Source organism: Danio rerio, chromosome 16, assembly GCF_052040795.2.
Source record: "Danio rerio strain M-AB ecotype USA chromosome 16, GRCz13ab, whole genome shotgun sequence".
Taxonomy (NCBI): domain Eukaryota; kingdom Metazoa; phylum Chordata; class Actinopteri; order Cypriniformes; family Danionidae; genus Danio; species Danio rerio.
Genome location: NC_141036.1, coordinates 41,356,076 through 41,374,484, shown reverse-complemented (window position 1 = coordinate 41,374,484; position 18,409 = coordinate 41,356,076). Strand labels below are relative to the sequence as shown.

The window sequence follows — 18,409 nt, the reverse complement described above, 5'->3', positions numbered from 1 at the left end:
AAAAATTATGAATAAAGCAAAAGAGAGAATAATTGTATTATGCTCAATTACCAGAAATGGCTGAAAGAGATGAAGATGATCCATCAAGACCAACGCTCAATGAAATATTTGAAAATAATAAACTTAATGGGATTAATGTGTTTACAAGTGCATTGGTGAGTGATGGCATGGAAACTGACAGAAACAAGCATCTAACACCGCATCGCATGAACTGCTATTGGGTCGACCCTTGAAAGAAACCTTGCAAGAAACCGCATGACCCTTGCAAGAAACCACATGAAACTTTGCATAAAACCTGGCATATAATCTCACATATAACCATGCACATAACCTCTTGGAATGGTTTGCAAAGATGTCTAATATAGTAGGGACTTTTATGAAGAAACAAATAATTGCCATGTGCAAAGCGATATCTGTGCAGGAAACCAGAAAGGAGCCATGTGAGAGAGCAGAGATATAAGGTCCAATTGGTCCAGCTGATCGAGTCTATCTGTGGATGCTCTGGAGAGCTCAGGAGGAAAGGACCATATCTGGATGAGGGCAAATCCAACAGCTGCCAAAGGGGATGCCATTGATGAGTTACCAATGCCTCAAAGGAGCGAAAGGGAACAACTCCAGCAAAGGAAAGCTGACTGGAAACAGAGGAGCCTGAATATTCCAAAGCTCTTAACTACTAAGTGCCACGTGTGGAAGCAAGAGTTTATCAGAGCAAAGAAAAGAGTGATTCTAATAATGTGCCTGAATACCACATACAGAAGTGCCACAAATCAAGGGATGATGAATGCACAACTGCAGATTCCAGAACTCAGACTCTCAACCACACATCTCCATTAACATCTATTAAAGTCAAGTGAAGATGCTGATAGCTCAGAAGAAGAGAAACAAGGATGAGCAAAGATCAAGATCAACATTTGATGCTTTTTACATTTGCATATTGATTTTGTTTGCATATTGCTTTCATGGTACCTATATATAATATCACTTCAGTATATTCTACATGAGTGTGAAAACTAGCAGCTAGCACTGAACCAACTGAATACTTATGCTTAAAACATTGTTGTCTTTGATGTGTTAAGAGAAAAAGAGAGTACAGTCTTTTACTTCCTTCAAATCAAAAAAGAAAGGGAAGATGTTTGGCTGGACTTCTGTCAAAGTACAGTGGTATAATCTAGTCAATTGATAACAGCTATGTGGCTAATATCAGACACTAGATAGAGGTAATTAAGAGAACTGGATTATGAAATTGCACTTTGGGGTTAAAAGACAATAATATTAAGACTAAAGTCTTAAGAGGAGGGATTGAAGAAGATTTTATTCTCTCTGTATGAAGTATTTTCTAAGTGTAAAGCAGTTAATTTTCTCTTCACAAAATGTATGTAGTGTTTGCAGCAAACATGCCAGCCTGTGTTAAAAATACAGTGATATGTCTGTGTAAGATGAGTATGCCTGCACAGGAGCAACACAGAGACTTCAGAATGCTCTGGGGTCTGCTCTGCTCTTTCTCAGCTTTATTATGGAGAATAAAGTCTATTTTCTGATATTCAAAACCTCTGGTCTGATAATTTGTAATTGATGAGAAGTCAATATTTACGACATGAGCTACTAGCCCGACAGTGGAAACGCGACATGATTTCGGTCTCATTTCTCAACCTCCCGGGCTATTGGCCCGGCCCGGCCCGATTAAAGCCCTGGCTCGCACTGGCCCGATAGTGGAAATGCGGCTATTGAGTGAAATGAAGCTCGTCTTCCTTGTGTTTGGGGATGGCTTATACGAGTGTCTGCTGATGAGCTCCAGCTGGGATCGATCCGTGCTGATTAAGTGACAGCTGGGGTTAATCCGGGACCAAGGCGACGTGGCATCAGCATACTCGCCACTAGGATTGGGTACCGAAACCTGCTAGGTAACCGATACGTACCATTATTAAATCAGCGTATGAATTTCAGTGCCTAATTTTGGTGCTGCAGCAAGGACGTTACGCCTGTTTCACACCACAAGCGAAAGTAGCGCATGAGCAGCGCGTATGGAGAGCAGAAGCAGCACACAGCCGTTTGCCTTTCACACCAGCTGCGTCTGCAGCGCGCAGCTCTCCGGCAGCTTCTGCAGAGATCAATCTATCTCTATGTCTATTCTATCTAGTTATGAACAGCTCTCGGGTGGAATAACTTGAGTGAACATAAAACAAAGCCGAGTAAAACTTTCTTCCTCAGTTTCAGCAGCACAGCACAGCACACAGCGAGCTCACATCATCCAGCATGCGTGTCGAACTACACTACCCACAATACACTTCGCTATGGACTACAACTCCCGTAAATAGCTAGTCTTAAACCGACCACTCCCCTCTCCTGCAACACTAGCGTGCAACTTAAGCAAAACTGATACTAAAATTGTTTTACATTTGGTTTTGTAGTTCGGGCCTAAATAAATGTTTGTTGCAGTTTTTTATCGTTTTAAGTTCATTTGAATGACTATATATAAATCAGTTGATATTTTTAACGCATTTATTGAGTAAAATTGCTACTTTTTACTGTCATTCAATGTGTTTAGGTCATTATTAATGCACGAAATAAACAATAAAAAATAGCACTTATTATTACTCCAGAATAATTATTTTTTAGGAAACAGTGTAAACACTTTCAGAAACATTATTGTAAATGAATGGGAGGGCAAAATAAATCGACTTCAGCTGTAGGCCTGTTAAAGTTTACAGGTGCAGCAATGTGCCTTGATGTACTTGAATGCTAGAAATGTGTTCTCCAACACCCGTATAACGTTACTTGTCAAATAAATAAACAAGGAAGATTATTTTGAGTTTAAGTTATTTAATTATCTTGTTTATGAAGACTGCAGAGTGATGCATGAACAAAAATGACTATGAATAATGTTAAGTATTTTGTGATATATATGTTAAAATGTGCTCCTAAAAGTACGTGGCCCCTGCCCGCCCCCACAGGTTAATAGTAAGCTAATGTAATTTCATAATGCAAATCTTAAATTCATGCTCACCAACAAATGATCAAAGGAAATGTATTAATGTAATACAGTATGAATTTATGTTTACTTTAAACTGTAATCATATTGTTCTGTTAAAATTATTTTTAAAAATATTTTGTCAAATAAAATTATTTTGTAGAGTCATCCACCATCATTTTGGGGCTAAAAAGTATCGATTCAGGCACCGTTTTGGCACCGGTATCGTTTTAAAAGTATCGATTAGGCACCGGTATCGAAAAAACCCAAACGATGCCCAACCCTACTCGCCACATTATGTTTTTGGTTCCTTTCGGGGCATTGATAAATGCTTATCCAGTAAATCTATGGGAGGATCAGAAAGCTCTTGGATTAAGTCCAAATGATCTTTATTTGTGTTCTGAAGATAAACAAAGATCTTATGGGTTTGGAACAACATTAGGGTAATTAATGACAGAATTTTCATTTTTTGGTGAACTAATGTTTTAGGATCAACTGAAATTACTCAACAGTTTTCTTCAGAAAAATGAGCATGTCTGCTTTTTCAGGAGACAGACAAGCCCGCTCCTGGCTGATAATGTCCCCAGCAGTGGAAAATGTACGCTCTGAGGTTGTGGATGATGCTTGCATGCAAAGATACCTTGATGCCAATTCTGAAAGCATTGGCAGAGTGTCATTTATGTCCCACCACCAGGTTACTGGACTTACTGAGGACAGTGTAGACGGAAGCAGTCTGTACTTATTTATTATCTCTATATCTCCTCTGTAGTGCTGCTGACGCTGGTCTGCATTCTTGCTTCAATTGCCATGTCCTCCACAGCAAACAGCTCCTCAAGGCAGAAAGCTTTGGAATCTTCTATTAACAAATGAGTAAAGAAATAAAGACAAATATAAAACTATATAAAAAATAAATTCAAACAAGTTAATTTTCTTCTGAATTAAATAAAATTAAATAGGAAAAAATAGGATTTCTTTATATTTTCTTACTAGTGCTGTTGTTGCAGATGCACTGTCTTCATTAGAGATGTCATTTCGGTTACCTGCTAAGTGCCTGTTCTATCTGCTCAGTCGGAGTCTATATTCAATAAAAAACTAGGTCACACTGAAGAAGATTTCTATTCTCTCTGTATGAAGTATTTTCTAAGTGTAAAGCAGTTAATTTTCTCTTCTCAAAATGTATGTAGTGTTTGCAGCAAACATGCCAGCCTGTGTTAAAAATACAGTGATATGTCTGTGTAAGATGAGTATGCCTGCACAGGAGCAACACTAGGAGAAGGCTGAGTGACTGATTGTGTAGAATAACTGAATATGTAAAGCACTGATTATTTATGTTAAATACTTCTATGAAGCTATATGTGTCAGAAGTTAGAATGAGTAACATATTATCAAGTTATTATCCTATCATGACAATGTATGTAAACACTTAGTTCCTTTGCATAAGTTGCATCTATACTTTGCTGACATAGACCTGTAACATCTCTGTTGACATGAGCTAGTGGGCTGAGAGCCAAGAATAGCAGGACCCCTTAGACTAAAAACCTATTCAAAAATGGTCAAGAGTTAAAAAGAGACTTAGGGGTGTGTCAAATAATCCTGTATAAAAATTGTAACAAACACACTGAAACTTTAGAAGGTGCAGGAGAGACTTTGGAAGGTGTCCAGGAGAGACTTCAGAATGCTCTGGGGTCTGCTCTGCTCTTTCTCGGCTTTATTATGGAGAAGAAAGTCTATTTTCTGATATTCAAAACCTCTGGTCTGATAATTTGTAATTAATGAGAAGTCAATATTTACCACAAATGGCGCCCAACGTGGGGCTGGACAGAGACGAACGGGTGACACTGGACATGCTGGGGCTTGGAGGAAAAACACAAATATGTGGCCACGATAAAAAACGGTAAGCAATTTTAAGCTTATACGTTTGTGTTTTTTCTACCAAGGACCTGCTTGTAACGGTAAAAAAGTCACTTGAACTGTTTCTCCAGCTATAACGAACTACAAGTAAAACTAAAAAAGTAAAAGTAAAGATATAAAAGGAAAACAAAGGGGTTTTGAATACCAGGAGAAAATAACAATTTGCATGCAAATGATCTGTGTTTTCCTAAGAGGGCCTTGACGGATAGGATAAACGTTAACTAGTAACTGTTACTCATGTTTGGGAAATTTTTTAATATTATGAAGAATATGCATAGAGCATTTTTAAGTTTTAAGAGGAAGTTCTTAAAGTGTGGTGACAGTTAATAAGTTAAAACAGATTAAGGTATAGAGAGAAGCGCGCAAAGACCTCGGAGTACCCGTTCTGTTTTAATAATGATAAATATTATTATTCAGGAGGCTGGGGGAAAAAAGGCACAAATCCTGTGAAATGCTATTTTTACTGAAGAACAGTAAAGACGGGAGCAGAAGTAACAGGTCACTCAAGAGGAGTGTAGTGGAGAATTCTGTGGTTATAGCTCTAAGGTTAGAGGCTGCTCGGACAGGTCACTCAAGAGGAGTGAGGTGTATTTATGTAATTGTAAGTAGTTGTGTATTTGTCTATGTTGCTGGGGTGCTTAGAAGCCTTCAACTTTGATCTAGAGAGACTAGAATAGAGGTGAGGTTCAGGTTACACAGTGTAAGAGATGAGTTAGACTGAGTGAGAAGTATGATTGTGCTTAAAAGTATGTTTGCAATAAGAGTGAGTTTAAAAGAATTATCGTTTTATATTATAATATAAAAGAAGGATTGCATATGTTGTGTGATTTAAGAACAATAAGATAGAGAGTGATGCAGTTTAGGGAAGAGATTGTGATACAGAGGAGGTTTAAGCCTAATAAAGTTAATTGAGATCATATTGCATTTGAAAGACACAGACTAAAAAGAAGAATATAGTTAAACATTTTTCTGAATAATCTCTGTGTGTTTGAAGGGTTTTTAAGTATGAACTATAGGCAGAGAGGGGACTGAAATTCCTGACATGTCGACAGTCTGGAAGAAGGTCTGCTTCAGGAGTGGTAAGAATCTGTCTATTTTAAGAACAAAAGTTTCACAGGACAGATAGAAGCTAAAGAGTAAAGATATATTATAAGGTATTAAATAAATAGAAATATTATAAAGTAATGAATAAGATAAATGAAATAAGAAAATATTAATGATAGAATAAGATTTAATAAATAAAAAGTGTTAATAAAAATGCAACTGGAAGTTAGACTAATAAATATTAAGAAATTCAAAAATTGAAGCATAGAAATAACTACATATGGAGATTAATAGTTATATTGATCAGGAAATAAATTTACTAAATCAGTATGAATAAAAATAGATAAGTTGATGATTTGAGTAAATAAAGAATTAGAAGAGAAAACTTTAATAAATATGGATTAATTGAAGAGTTAATGATCAAATGTTTAAGGAAAATAAGTTTAAAGAAAAATGAATTAGGAAAATCTAAGAGACAAAAATGCTAATTTTTAAAAAGGGAAAAGAAGCATAGGAAAATGGAGAAAAAAGAAGTCCAAACTTTGTTTAATAGAATAAAAAGAGAAGATGTTTAATATATATATATATATATATATATATATATATATATATATATATATATATATATATATATATATATATATATATATATATATTAAACAGATAAAATAAAAATTAGAAAAAAAAACAGTAACATTTAAAAGAAACTAAGATTTGGCTTTAAAAGATAAAATTATGTTTAAGTGCAATGAAAAAAATTGTTGTGGAGTAAGTTGACTGTTGTCATTTGTTTTAAAGTCAGCTACAGGCTGTCATCTGAGACAACAGCTATTTGTAGTAAAAGCAGCGAGTCAGATGTAAAGCATAGACACTGAGGAGAAATGAAAGAACATAATAGTGAGTTCAAAAATTATATAGTTCATATTTTATGTACTTAAAATGTAATTGAGAATTAAAAATTGCATTTCAGATAGGAAAAATGCTTAAAGTAAACAAACATGGGGAGTTAAAATAGTACTATGAACTTGAAGCTATTGCAGTAAGGATTTTGAACAGGTATATTAGACATTAGGCCACCATATAGTACTGTTGAATTAAAACAGGTATGGAAATGTTAGAGAAATTAAAATAGTGTAAGATGTAATGTAACTAGTGAGGAAAAACTAGAATAAGATTAGGAAAAATAAGTGAAGCACAATCTAAAGCCAAAGAAATTAATTATAAGAACATTTAACAAATAGAAAATTAAGCATATTTACATATGATAAAAATGATTGAGAATTAGAAAAAATAAGTTGTTAAACAGCAAACAAAAATAGATAAATAAATAAATTAATAAAAAAAAATTGGATAAAAGGAGTCTTTATTTGATGAAGGAAAAAATGGGAAAAAAAATAATTTATTAAGTCATGAGCTAAATTCTATATATATTAATTAAGAGGACGTATGGATGAACTTTGGGGGACTGTAGTCTCGTACCTACCAGACATCTCTGAGTATACTGGCAAATGGAAAGGTGTGTGAAAAAACACAAAGCAAAATGGCTGTGGACACTTTTGACATGAACTTTTTGCCCAGGATTTACTGAGGACTGAAAAAGCTACATTTGTTCAGAGACATTCAAAAGAGACACTAACAAGAGACTGATGAACTGATCAAAAAGAAAAAACTCTCCACCAGAACTTTACATCAGCTGAGTCAAAGAAAGAAGCCAGCCCAAAGAGAGAGGGGGAAACACTGTGCCCTGATATGAAGGAAGTTCAGGACAACATAGAAAAGACTGTTGCACCAATCTGGAGCTAGTTGTCTCAGGTTGCGAGGGGGGATAGCCTGACAGTCCATCTCAAAGTAGCTCCTAGTCCAAATTACGTTCAAGCATTACAGAAGGAAAATTAAGAACAAAAGTTTAGCTACCCATTCTTGTATCAAATCAGACTCCTGACAATTTTAGAGAAATTATTATCATGCAAATTTGTAAAAAAAAAAAAAAAAAAAAGTGTTATAAGGTAATTTTAAGGTGAAACTTTAAATGATTAAATTATATATTATGATGAATGGTAAATAATTTGAGTTTAAGTTTCAGTAGGCTTAATAAAAGTTCCTTAAACATAGAAGGATAAATTACAATGCAGGGTGGTGACTAAAGAAAAAGCTTTTGCTAAGGCAATACATAATTTGGAGAATAAATAAGAATGGAACTAAGTATTTAAGTTCAAATCAAGTAAAGGAAAATCTTAACATAATTGTATTGTGAATGGCCTAAATCAATATTGGATAGTGAAAACTGGAAAAATTCAAATCTAGAAAAATGATTTATAGTTAAAGGAAAGATTGAAATAACAATTTGAAATAAATTCATAGGACATAAGGTCAGAAAGTAACAGTTCTAAATTGCTATGAGAAAAATTGAAAGAGAACAGTGTTTAAGAAAAAGATAATATTTTACATGAAAACATATGTGAAAAATAATTAGAAAAAAAATTAAGGAATAATAATTAAAACAGAGAGAAATTTACAAAGCATACAGTAAGTTTTAGCCAGCTGATAAAAAAGTGCATCAAAATTGTATAAACAACTAGTTTAATGGGAGTGCCTTAGGAAATAATTATGAGCCAAAAGAAAATAACTCAAAGATAAAAAAGAAATTAATATATATATCAGAAAATAAATTAGTAAAGGAAAGAAGTGTCAAATTCCAACTAAATGATTGTCATTACAGGACTGAGATGCAGATGAAATCAGCCAGCACAGTGAGGGTTCAAATTAAATCAGATGTAGATCTGCCCAGAAAGAAAAAACACTAGATGCAGAAATAGGGATTAAACACTATTGAAAAGTTTGTGTAAAAATAGGAGCATTAATAGAAACATTGACTGTAATATACAATCTGTCCTAGACATTTCTATTTAAATTTAAAGTAGTAATAAATGTATAAATGACTAATAATTTTTGATGGAATCTAAAGGCAATAATTACATATGAAGACAAAACAAGATTATGTTTAGGTTATGATTTAAGAAAATCAATAGGAGAAGATTTTCCAGCTGAAGTTTATATTGTATGTGAAGATACAGTAGGTGAGAGTTCAAAGTGGCTATTAACGCCGCGGCTTGTACCGCCGCCGTTTGAAATAGGTGCCGCTCTGTTTTTAGTGTATGACCGCAGTTTGTGAATGAGCCGCCAGGGGGCGCAAAGGGACGGGATGCGAACGGACAGAAATAGCCCATACAGCTACTGTGCTTGTAAATGATATTAAACAATAAGTCAAAGCATTATAATTCCTTCATTAATCATTTAAAATTTGTTAACACGCTTTATTGTAAACTTTTTAAGTGCAAAGAGGATTCGTTTTGGAAAATAGAATTGAAGAAGTAAAAGACAACTAAAATGAAAGCACAAACATTTAGTACAAATAAGTAGTCTTAAATAAATAAATAAATAAATAAATAAATAAATAAATAAAGCAGCCTAAATATAGAAAGATGTTCAGTGTTTGCTATTTTGATAGGACTAAGACAAGACATTTTCATTTATGTTTTATTTCTGTTTTTATTTCCATTTTCGTTGTTGATTATATTTTACTATCTCATTTATGTCTCAACAATTGTACATAAACGAATAATAAACGAATAATGAAAATAAATGAATAATGAAAATAGGCCTAAATAAATTATTTATTTAAAGACATTGCCGTACAGTACGTGAAACACTGAGAAAAATAAATTGACCTACCTTAAGCAGATCACTAAAAGTATAATAAAAATATTTTTATATATTATATATATTTATATATTATTTTATTTTTAATAATTTAGTTTCAGTTCTGTTCAGTTTTTTTTTTTTGCTTTTTTTTTTCAAAACGTCAATGTTCTCCTGTAAAGTAGCTATAACTGTTGTTTTGGTTTTTTTTTTTTTTTTTTTTACTTATGGCTCAGTATGTTTTGTATTTTAACTTCATATTCAGTCACCTTGCATATGTGTGTGAAATATAATGCCGCATAACCGCGGAAAAAGAAGAAAAAGCTGTCAAAGGTTAGAGCTAATTCATCAAAATTAGCTATATTAAAATACAGCATTTATGTTAATACTGGCAGAGTGTGAACAAACTCAAGGCTAAGATATGCGCTTGCCTTTTAATGCATTTGCGGCCTTTTTATAGGCTACAGGCAACTATGTATAATAATGTTTTTTTTTTTTTTTTTTTTGTATGGTAAAGGACAATGCACATTATGTTATTGATGTAAACTTAGGCTAAAACTTACCATTGATAAACGTGACCTACCTCAAGCAGATCACTTAAAGTATAAAAAAAATAAAGTAGGCTATATGTATATATATATATATTCTTAATAAACTTCACAGCCACAAATATAAAAAACACAACTTGTATTAAAACTGGGCGAGGATTAGAAAGAATACGATGCTTGTTATATATTTAAATTTTGATTCCAATTTCTGCAAGCACATTTTTTCACTCGCTACTCTGCCAGAAACTTTGCCGCCGGAGAGCACCTCAATAATGTAAACATTTGTTTAAAGATGGAGCGCAAGATGTGCCGAGTGGCAACATGTGAAGAACGATGGCAAAGCTAAGTGTGATTATTGTAATAAACTAAGTTATAAAGCAGAGTCCCGACCAACAGGACTAAGCATATGCGGTTGGCTCATTCTTCACGAATATAGAATTAAAATAATGGCGCGTTAGGTTCACAAAGCAGCGCATTCTCTCCGCCTCATCGTTTAACCAGCGGGACACGCTGCTGAAGCAGGAGAGACACTCCGTCATTCATAATCTTAGCTGATGTATCGGAGTCGAATGAATATATCAAAGAGGAATTTTCTTTTAACAGTCCCGATATGTTTAATCTTTTTATTTATTTTTTTTCGTGTCATTTCTCTTCAGCAAATTATATATATTTTTAAAGCTGCTTGATTCTTTTAAAACCGAAAGCAGAGCCCGTGGTGTTTTTCCATAAGATACTCCTTTATGAATGTTTTAATTTTTTATTAAAGTCTTTAATGTGCATTTTGATAGTTTTATTTTATTTCAAGCAGCATCTAAATGCGAATTTATCCTCAAAACTTGGCATGAGAGCGATGCAAGTCATGTGTGGCATAATTGCCTTTTTTCCCTGCGCGTGCGAGATCAATTTCTGATATTTTTGCAACTAAAATAAAAGCATAAACATTCAGTACAAATAAGTAGTCTTAAATAAATAAATAAATAAATAAATAAATAAATGAATAAAGCTGTCTTTTAACCTAAATATAGAGAGATGTTCAGTGTTTGCTATTTTGACAGGACTAAGACAAGACTTTTTCATTTATGTTTTTATTTCTGTTTTTACTTACATTTTCGTTGTTGTATATAGTTTACTATCTCATTTTATGTCTCAACAATTGTAGATAATAATAAACGAATAATGAAAATTAATGAATAATGAAAATAGGCCTAGATATATTATTTATTTAAAGACATTGCCGACATTGAGCTTAAGTTGAATGCAGCTTCATCAAAAGCAAAAAATAAATAAATAAATAAATTGACCTATTTTAAGCAGATTATAATAAAAATATTTTTTGCCGCAGGACATAAATTAAGTCTAGCAGGTTTATTTTTTAATAATTTAGTTTCAGTTCAGTTCTTTTTTTTTTTTCAAAACGTCAATGTTCTCCTTTAAAGTAGCTATAACTGTTGTTTTGTTTTGTTTTTTTACTTAATGGCTCAGTATGTTTTGTATTTGAATTTCAATTTCAGTCACCTTGCATATGCGTGTGAAATATAATGCAAGCATAACCGCTGAAAAAGAAGAAAAAGCTGTCAGTTAGAGCTAATTCATCGAAATAAGCTATATTAAAATACAGCATGCATGTTAATACAGGCAGAATGTGAACAAACTCAAGGTACGGCTAATATGCGCTTGCTTTTTAATGCATTTAAAAAGATTTGCGGCCATTTTATAGGCTACAGGCTATGGTGTATAATAATGTTTTTTTTTTTTATTTGCATGGTAAAGGACAATGCACATTGATTTGAAACTTTTAATTGCATTTTTATGTCCTGTAAATAATAAAAGTTGAATCAGATTAATAAAATCGAATCTGAATACCTGCAAACGGGGCCACGGTTACTTTTTTTTCACTGACTGGCATGACTGGCAAACGCGTCAGAAAAAAAACTGCTGAATCTCTGCAAATATTTGGTTAACTTATAAAACAAATGTATGGTTTAGTGATGTTGGTAATGAATAAAAAATTGCAAAGCAGAATTATTAAAGTTATTATTTCATTGATCTGAACATAACCATTTATAGTATAATTACTAACCCGTCATCTAAAATATTAAAATAATAGTCTATTATTTTATTCGTGGCTAGAGCTTGATTAAATTGATTAACAAGCCATGTGCTTTTGTTTGTTTGTTCTCGGTACTGGGTATACGCAAAACATTTTCTAAAATGTCAAGCAGTATTTGTCTATAGCTTTAATTAATTCAAAATATTAAAAATAACAATAATAAAATTATAAAAATACAAAGATAAATAGAGCAGCATTTTGCTAATTATAATAGTCCTTTATATTTATATACATGTGTTTTTGCATATTCGTTATTTCACTTGATGCATTCGTTATTTAATGTTTGAATACTGAAATAAAAAGCCATCGTTTAAAAGGTTATTTCACCATCAAAATGTAGCCTGTTATATGTATCATTAAGGTTTTATATAAAACTGCTGTGCAGTGTAAATGGGACCTTAATACAGTTTAAAGCGAAGTTGTCTGTAAGGATGATGGGCATGGCATGTCTATTGTTGTGGCTCGCGTTGTGAATATTAGAAAATAACTGTCGGGTGAAGGCTTTATGGTCGTGCGGAATTGTCTGCTGCTGTCATGGCTCAGCAGGCAACACCCTATTCAGCTAGGCTATGTTCGGTGTTTTTATGTACAAATTCGTTTTGGCGAATGCTAGAGCGTAATACAGATATTTTAAATAACAAGTAGTTCAGTCCAGAAGTTGCTGTGCATAGAAACATTCATTTTCATAAGGCCCCATATTTAATGCGGTTTGGTTTTAAAACGCATAGGTTTTGCTACGGTTACACCATCCGTCCTCGGGAGTTTTGGATTTTGTGTAACCATGTTTGTGGAAAACACTTGAGGGTGGAGACATACCCCTTCCCCCATCTCATAACCAAAAGCTTGTCTTTCAGGTGTTAATGGGCATCAGTGAGACCGAAATCATGTCGCATTTCCACTGTCGGTCTATAGCTCGCATCGCGTAACGCAAACCCAGCCCCCAGAACGTCCCCCGACTGTTGGAATCGTGCATCCGTTAATAACTCGGTAGAAAATGTATTTTATAACATCCTCATTTAGACACAGTCAAACATTCAGCCCAAATGCACTGGAGAGACCTGAAACGTGTTCCCAAAAATGTTCTGTTTGCACAATTTGATTATTATCATCATATCCAAATACTTTATAAATAATATTCTAAACCTTCTCTGGTGTTTATTGTTTTTAGAAAATATCTAAAATCTTTTAAAAGAAAATATCTTGTAAAATAAAAGTTTGATTTGGCTTTAACGGTTTTATTTATGTAGGCTATATAGGCCTACCTAAACTGTTATAGCTTGATTTTGCTTGTTTTATATTGGTTTATTTATTTAATGCGATTTTATTATATCCGATAATGTAATTCTTTAAATTATATTTCAATGTGGCTGAGGCTTATCAAGATATGACACTTGTTTTGAGTCTACAAAAGGTAATTTGTAAAGTTTTATGTCTTTCTGTTGTATTCATATGGTGTATTATCTGCAAAATAAATAACAAAAAGAAAGAAGCCGCTAGCAGCATCAACAGAGCTGTGAAGAGAGCGCTCTTTTGCTCGGTCTCTCACACACAACCTTTATGTCTGCCGTGTCTTTGTGTAGATTATTATGCGTTATTGAAACATCAAGGGGGACGCAGCAAAATCACTTATACATTAAAATTGTATTATTCTATGCAACAGCCTTACATTTAAAACGGAAACATAAGGGCGATTATAAGCAAAAAGACCTCAGCCTATAAGTCTAGATGTTTTCTTTTCCTTTTTTATTTATTTGTTTATGTGTTTGGCACATGTGTGCGATAGAAAAACTAGTGTAATTACGGCAAGCCATCTTTCCCAGACTCGGGGCAAATTCCGCCTTTCCTTTTACTCCGTCCCGAAGCCCCAGCTGGCCCTCCTGCCATCCACTGCGTAAAACATATGCTGGATAAGTTGACGGTTCATTCCGCTGTGGCGATCACAGACTAATAAAGGGACTAAACCGAAAAAAAAATAATGAATGATGAATGAATGAATAAATTAATAATAATAAAATAAAAATATGGTAATAATAAACACAAATGCCGCGTAAGCGGCCTTTTTTATTTTTAGAGATGGTACATTTGAATTGCCTTCAAATGATGGATCTGCGACAGAGAAACTAGGGGTTTTGGGGGACATGCATCACTATATCCTTTTTTCCCCAAACTGTGCATAGTTCAGCTGCAAGTTACTGTACGTCTTTTTTTGAAAAAGCACCCCATGTCCGCTAGTGCCGCGCGCCTCTTTCTCTGGGCAAAAATGAGTTGATTTTTAAAATAATAAATATATAGATTAATTAAATTTTCAGCAAAAGAGACATTTATTTCATATTTCACTATGCATTTCATCTGATCTTTATAGCTTAATTAAACACATATTGTCAAAACCCACACATAGGCCTATTGTATGAAAATGAAAAGGGCATTTTTTGTTATTATTAGACTATTATTTGTTATTTGTTGCCTAGGCTATTTTCACATTTGAGGTGCTTTATTGGCATGACAAGTAACTGTACATTCGTTTTGCCAAAGCAGTGCGCGTCTCACAAACAAGACAGTGCAAAAAGGGCAGTAGTGAAAACAAATATGAAAATAACATATAATAAAAAAAGATTAATAAAAATAAAAATAGAATAAAAAAAATAATAATAAAAATAGATTTTTGATAACATTAAACAGGATAAAGGTAATAATAGTAGCCTATTATCAAAAGTAAGTCCACATAAAGAGTTCCAGTATTTGTGTGTTGGAGACAGGAGCGGGTATTGTTGGGTGAACACACAGCAGCACACACACTCCCCCAGTAAGATGGGTTCTGTTCGACAGGGACTCAAAGTTGTTTTGTATGTGTTGGATTATCGGGTAGAATTTCTCCCGGATCTCGGAGTATTTAGTGCACTCAGTTAGGATATGCAGCTCCGTCTCAATCAGCTGCTGAGGGCACAGCCGCTTCTCCACCGGCAGCCATGTTTTTTTTGTGCCGGCCCGTCTTTACGGCTAGCTGATGTCCGCTGCCCGCTTCTAACATGTTAGAAAATACTGCAAATCAAGCTGTCGGTATCTCCCCGCGGTTGAAATTGTTCGTTATTCGGAAAAAAAGAAGAATAAATATCAGCGCGCAGTAGTTGCTTTCTAGATCATTTTAGGCCTATATTCAGCTGTTTTAATCTTGCAATTCTGATAATTAGAGATAATGTCTGTTTTTATCAACTTGTCTGTCATTTATTTCTCATTTGCTACTTATTTTATTAATTTGTTGATGTTATTAGTCGCTTTTTAGGTGCTGCTATGAATAAAATAAAACTATTAAAAAGCACATTAAAGACTACTCATAAATTAAAACATTCATAAAGGAGTATCTTATGAAAAAACACCAATTACCGGGGTCTGCTTTTGGTTTTAAAAGAATCAAGCAGCTTTAAAAATATAATTTGCTGAAGAGAAATGACAGGGAAAAAAAGATTGAACATATCGGGACTGTTAAAAGAACATTCCTCTTTGAATTATTCTTTCGAGTCCGACACATCAGCTAAGATTATGAACGACGGAGTGTCTCTCCTGCTTCAGTGGCGTGTCCAGCTGGTTATAAACGAGGAGGCGGAGAGAATGCGCTGCTTAGTTACGGCTCGATATATTTAAATAAAAACTAACAACGAGTTGCTTATAACGCTCAAAAAGTTAAACTCAAATGCACAACCCTTGTTGGTTGCACCTGCGGGATGCACAATGAACCTAACGCGCCATAATTTTAATTCTATATTCGTGAAGAATGAGCCAACCGCATACGCTTAGTCCTGTTGGTCGGGACTCTGCTTTATAACTTATTAGTTTATTACAATAATCACACTTAGCTTTGCCATCGTTCTTCACCACATAGCCACTCAACACATCTTGCGGTCCATCTTTAATGTTTAGATTATTGAAGGTGCTATTGACGTTTTGAGAAAAAAATTAATAGTACTGAAACTAAATTATTGAAAATAAACTTGCGGGAGTTCATTTATGTCCTGCGGCAACATTATTTTTATTACACTTTAAGTGATCTGCTTGAGGTAGGTCACGTTTATCAATGGTAAGTTTTAGCCTAAGTTTACATCAATAACATAATGTGCATTGTCCTTTACCATACAAAAAAAAAAAAAAAAAAAACATTATTATAAACCAGTTGCCTGTAGCCTATAAAAAGGCCGCAAATATTTTTAAATGCATTAAAAGGCAAGCACATAGCTTAGCCTTAGTTTGTTCACACTCTGCCTGTATTAACATAAATGCTGTATTTTAATATAGCTAATTTTGATTAATTAGCTTTAACTGACAGCCTTTTCTTCTTTTTCCGCGGTTATGCGGCATTATATTTCACACGCATATGCAAGGTGACTGAATATGAAATTAAAATACAAAACATACTGAGCCATTAAGTAAAAAAACAAAACAAAACAACAGTTATACTTTAAAGCAGAACATTGACGTTTTAAAACAAAAAACGGAACTGAAACTAAATTATTAAAAATAAACCTGCCAGACTTAATTTATGTCCTATTTTCATTATTCATTTATTTTCATTATTCGTTTATTATTATTATGTACTATAATTGAAACATAAAATGAGATCGTAATTATAATCAACAACGAAAATGTAAATAAAAACGTAAATTAAAAATATAAATGAACATGTCTAGTCTTAGTTCTATCAAAACAGCAAACACTACATCTCTCTATATTTAGACTAAAAGACTGCTTTATTTATTTATTTATTTATTTATTTAAGACTAAATATTTGTACTGAATGTTTGTGCTTTCATTTTAGTTGTCTTTCATTTCTTCAATTCTATTTTCCAAAACGAATCCTCTTTGCACTTAATAAGTTTACAATAAACCAGGTAAACAAAATTTAAATGTAAGTTGAGGTGATCGCAAGTTCACAACTGTGAGGTGATGTGCTCTACCGGCAGGATAATCTATATTATTTTGCTGTTTTTTATATGCCCACGTTTAAGATTTGAGATTATAACATTGCCATGATAGTCAAAGAAATCAAAACATTATTTTCACCCCAACGCAATTTAATCGGGCACTGAAGGCTAATAACTTAATTCTTATATTTGCTTTTTGACTTCTCACCATGTATCTTTTCTACAGCATAGTATAGTGTAAGAGCATGTCTATTACCAGAAAAACTAAATTAAAATTATATTTTAATTGAACACATCACATCACATACAGTAAGCTACGCCTACAGAACAGTCTGTTTAGCATTGTGAAAAGGCAAAGCTGAATATCTGTGGTTAAAGTGCCACCCAGCGGTCAAATGCTGCTGGCGCATCAAGTACCGCCGTCGCCGCGGTATGAATGGCGGCACAAGGAACACATTGAAGTAGTAACATCTGTATGTCCTTTTGGATGGTAAATATTTTAAGTGGTTTGATTTCTATTGAGTTTTTTTTAGGTAACTATCAGAGGAGGGTAGAAACTTATTTGTACTCGTGTAGCTTGATGACTAGCATATACTGTATACACCAGAATGCATAAAGGGTTATAATAAGGGAGAAGATCATTGTATGGACACTGTCACAATATGTGGATGATTGAATTATCTACAACTTCACAGAGCTCTAGTTCAATTAAAAGACTTGACTGGAGACCATTGCTCCAAACAGTGAGATGATGACTGTTTTTAGTGTTGACTGGATAGAGAATTATTCTGTAAACAAGCACAGTTGAGAAACTATGATGAGTAGATGATTAGAGGTAGCATCAGGAGCAGATTATGAAGCAGGGATATTTATTACATCTGTGACAAGAGAAGTATTTCCTAAATTTTGAAATGCCTTCAGAAATAAGTTCATAATGGGTTTGCATTCATAAAGTAATCATGAAGTTAATGAGTGATAAATAAATAAAAACATCTAAAGGAGTATGAAAAATTATGAATAAAACAAAAGAGAGAGTAATTGTATTATGCTCAGTTACCAGAAATGGCTGAAAGAGATGAAGATGATCCAACAAGACCAACCCTCAATGAAATATGTGAAAATAATAAACTTAATGGGATTAATGTGTTTACAAGTGCATTGGTGAGTGATGGCATGGAAACTGACAGAAACAAGCATCTAACACCGCATCGCATGA

The 18,409-nt window shown here is 33.6% G+C and overlaps 2 protein-coding genes across 4 annotated transcripts in view; both read right to left on the bottom strand.

The window, feature by feature from the left end:
• The window catches only part of LOC147840358 (uncharacterized), a 71,890-nt gene that overhangs the window by 14,737 nt on the left and 38,744 nt on the right, over positions 1 to 18,409 (bottom strand). The window lies entirely within an intron of this gene.
• The window catches only part of LOC141378277 (uncharacterized), a 30,129-nt gene that overhangs the window by 7,385 nt on the left and 4,335 nt on the right, over positions 1 to 18,409 (bottom strand). Inside the window, exons 5-6 of one of the 3 annotated variants that reach the window (XM_087287502.1) lie at positions 3,956 to 4,043; positions 3,677 to 3,824 (exon numbers count right to left, since the gene is read on the bottom strand). The exons of the other annotated variants lie outside the window; for them this stretch is intronic. The gene's annotated coding sequence lies outside the window, so the exon portion shown is untranslated. The remainder of the gene's footprint in view (positions 1 to 3,676; positions 3,825 to 3,955; positions 4,044 to 18,409) is intronic. 3 annotated transcript variants of the gene reach the window in all.